This window comes from Phascolarctos cinereus, unplaced genomic scaffold (assembly GCF_003287225.1).
Source record: "Phascolarctos cinereus isolate Bilbo 61053 unplaced genomic scaffold, phaCin_HiC Scaffold_5;HRSCAF=322, whole genome shotgun sequence".
Classification (NCBI taxonomy): domain Eukaryota; kingdom Metazoa; phylum Chordata; class Mammalia; order Diprotodontia; family Phascolarctidae; genus Phascolarctos; species Phascolarctos cinereus.
This window is the reverse complement of record NW_027555958.1, coordinates 73,581,392-73,585,393: the sequence shown is the minus strand read 5'-3', so window position 1 is coordinate 73,585,393 and position 4,002 is coordinate 73,581,392. Positions and strand designations below refer to the sequence as shown.

At 41.4% G+C, this 4,002-nt stretch overlaps 1 pseudogene; it reads left to right on the top strand.

Moving 5' to 3' along the window:
* Nucleotides 1–1,579: 1,579 nt before the first annotated feature.
* On the top strand, nucleotides 1,580–3,545 carry LOC110217269 (centrosomal protein of 78 kDa pseudogene; annotated as a pseudogene).
* The last annotated feature ends 457 nt before the right edge of the window (nucleotides 3,546–4,002 follow it).

Below are 4,002 nucleotides of genomic sequence, written 5' to 3'. Positions count from 1 at the left end.
CAATTTTTCTTCTGTCTGCAATGATTTCCAAATTTTTATATCGGGTTTTTTTTTTTTTAGGTAATTGGGGTTAAGTGATTTGCCCACAGGGTCACACAGCTAGTAAGTATCAAGTGTTTGGTCTGAGGCCAGATTTGAACTCAGCTCCTCCTGTCAGGGCCGGTGCTCTATGCACTGTGCCACTTAGCTGCCCCTAATTCTTATATCTTTTAAAAAAACAAAGTTATCATCATCACCCCCACCAATTCTTGAACTTCAGCTAGCTATCAGTTACTAAGGTGGCCTTTGGGTCAAGAAGACTTGGGTTCAAATTTGCTTCTGACAAGCACTGACTTTGAGATCCTGGACTTAACCTCTCAATGTGCCAGGGAAGTCTTTAAGACTCAATTATAGAGCAGACATGGATTACCTTAACAAAGGAGTTCACTGTGAGTTACCTATGCTCATGACATCACAGATCTGGTTTTTAAAAATTAGAAGAATCATGTGATCATAGATTGGAAGCTGGAAGACCTTGGAGGTTATCTTTTCCAGTTCTGTCTTACAAGTTAAGAAATTGAAGCCCAGAGAAATTAAGTGACTTGCCCAAAAAGTCATTTTAAGTGGCAGAGCTGAAATTTGAAGCTAGTTTGTATGACTCCAAATTCCAGTACCCTTTTTACTCTTCCCATGTGCATGGAACTGTGTGTGTGTTGTGGGTGAGGGGACATGCCGGTAATAACCTCAGTAGAACAATACCTTTTAGCATCCTAATAGCATACCAGAGAAAAAAACAGTATTTAAAAGGTTCCTTCATAGAGTTAAGTGAGGGAACTTGGTGTAGTGTATAGAGGGCTGGTTTCCATCTAGGATGGCCTAGATTCAAATCCTGTCTCAATCACATGCTTGTCTCGGTGACCTTGGATAAGTCACAACTTTTCAGTGCTCTAGCCAGTTAGTTCTCTAAGATTATAAATTGTAGAGTAAGTGGCAACCTGAGTTGGTAGAAGGGCTTTCTTCTTCTGGGATTTCCCTTATATCAATGAATAAGGCAGCTAAGTGGTTAACTTTGAGTCGGGAAGATCTGCATTAAAATTCTGTCTCACACACCTACTAGCTGAGTGACCCTGGAAAAGCCACTCTGTGCCTCAGTTTCCTTATCTAGCAAATGGGGAGACTGAATTTGATGGACTCTCAGGTCTCTTCTAACTTTAAATCTATGATCCTATAAGATCAGGGGTCCTAATTATAGATTTAGAGATGGAAAAGCCCTCAGAGTTCATCTAGCCCAACCGTTTAGCCCACTGAAAGAGATCCACAGCTTCTCTGTAATTTACAGAGTTGCCTGCGGGTTAAAGGACTTGCCCAGGGTTATACAGACGGTCCTTGACAGAAGCAGGATTTGAACAAATCTTTCTCACTCCAAGGGCTGTTTTTTTATCCACTATATCTTGCTGCCTATAACCTCTGTCCCGTCAATTGACCAATAAGGAAATGGAGTCCCAAGCAAGGAAAACACTTGGACATCTGAGAATTCCATCCTCTCAGCCAATAGAAGGAGGGCGAGGACAAGAGTATCTAGGGCCTCAGAATCCAGGAACAGGGCCACGCCCCTCCCTGACAGTAACAGAAACCCTCCTCTGGAAGAGCATTGAGGCTGCCAGATGGGCAGCGAAGCTGGAGCTGTCTGAGGCAGAAAACCAGGCAGCAGCGTGGGACTGAGTGCACTGAGATAGACGTGCCTAGGATTTGGTCATCTGTGCAGGGGTGGAGGGTTCCGATCGATGTCAAGAAATGACCAACACTACACAGCCTCGCAAAGAGGGCTCATCAGATTTCCTTTCGCAGTATGAGCACATTTGTGCTCTCCAAGGCATGGTGCCTCTCCCAGCGGTGAGGACCAGCCTGAAGTTGGGTATGCTGGGCTTTAATGCGGATCGCCTCCGCTTACTGGACTGGGTGCCTTTGCTGAGCTCCCTGAGGGCCAACAAAACCCTGCCCTCTGTCTCAATCAGGAGCACCTTTCAGCCATCCTTGCAAGACACTATGGTTGAGAAGCTTAAATCCTACACGAGAAGGCACGTCCCTCCCGTCACTACCAAAGAGGTCACTATCCAGTTGTGTAAAGCTATCAAAGGCTGCTTAACCACATCTACTGCTTTGACCAACCTCGAGTTTCAGGGAATCCTTTTAAGAGGGCGAGATATAATGTTCTTAGCCAAGGGATTGAATAAATCAGCATCCCTGGTACACCTCTCTCTGGCATTTTGTCCAATTGGAGATGTAGGTTTAGAAGTTCTCTGTCAAAATATAAGGAGCGTAACAACCCTGAAAACTGTAAACTTCACTGCGTGTAATCTTACTTGGAGAGGAGCAAAGCATATGTCCAATGTCTTAAAATACCAGGCAGTAAAAAGACATGAGGAAATTTGGACTGCCAATCTTCGCGGCAAGAATGCTGATCTGGAGGTCATGGGTGGCTTGAAGCGAGTCACTTTCAACTCCAACCCACTTGTAGGGGATCAAGGTTCCCATGCTTTTGCAGACTCCATTTGTGACAATTTATGGCTGAGAGCGCTTGACCTGCAGTTGTGCGGAATTAGCAGTGGGGGTGCCAAAGCTTTACTAGATAGTCTGGGGTCCAATGCAACTCTGGTGATTCTGGATATAAGAAAAAACCCACTTGTTGATCATTCTTTGATGAAGGCAATTATTGATAAACTTAACCTTAATGCAAAGAGTAATAAATCAGAATTTAAGTGGCTAAGTTCTTCCTCTTTAAAGGACTTTTTCAAAAGCAAACGGAAAAGAAGAACTATAATTCTGGGAAGTGGTCGAAAAGGAAAAGCTACTATTCGGATTGGCATACCATCAAAGAAACCCATATTGACTGGAAGAAGATATGTCCTAGCAAAAGAATTTTATGCCCCAGATCCACCACCAGGTATACCTTGGCGAACAGCAGAACGGGCAAAAAGGGGCAAGGGCTTTCCATGGATCAAAAGCAGAGAGATATCACATTGAATGAAATGCCAAGTTGCATCACTTTTCAAGAGAAAGAAAATTTAAAGGGCAAGACATTCATTTGAAAGAGAGAAACAAGATAGTATACTTCAAAATAAAGACCCACATTTTACCTTAAGCACATATTTTGTAAAAACAAGAGAAGAGCTATGGTGCCCTTATAAGAATCATTGAAACCACATTAAAATAGAATATTCAAATCTGTATTGCAGAAGTAGAAATTCATCTCAATTATAATTGCCTCGAATAATTTAGATAGTATTTGTTAGTTTTCAAGGACATCCCCCAAATGTATGACTAGGTCCCTATCCTTTTTTGGTTTAGTTTTTAGGTTTTTTTTTTTTTTAAAGAAGAAAAATAGTTTTATTTTTTTTTCTCCTAAGGCCTACCAGGAAAGTCTTATTAAACATGTAAGTCCTCAGTAGTTATCAGGCGATCAAATAAGAATTTGTCATTTTTGAAATGCTGAGCATTAGATTTTGAATGTAATGCACCCTGAAGAGGGGACAGCCTGGCCCATTTAATAATGCATACTTCCTTTACGGTTCTGAGTACTATCCTTCTTCCAGCTATGATATTTCCCTCAGTCATAGTCTTGATGCGTGTGGATCTCTAAGTACATTTTAAAGTAGAAAAACAATGGGGTGATACACTCCACAAAATTCACGAAGAGGAAACAGACATATTTCGCATGGGAGAATATTTATGCATTATTTAACAGCAATAATGTTTGAATTCATACATTATGCAAAACAGTTATAATCAGGAAAATTAAAGAACTTGGACTGCTTGCTGCAACATCTTTAAATCCACCATTAGGTACCTATCTATGCATAACATTTAATACCGCACAGAGTACTACAGTGGTATGGAGTGTCATTTGAAGAGAAAAATTATCAGAGATTAACGGAGTATAGAATGCAAAGGGGATGAACCCCAATTTGTCACTTTGAAGCTAACTTCTATAAATTTATCAGCAAATAAGGAGTCACAGGCTTG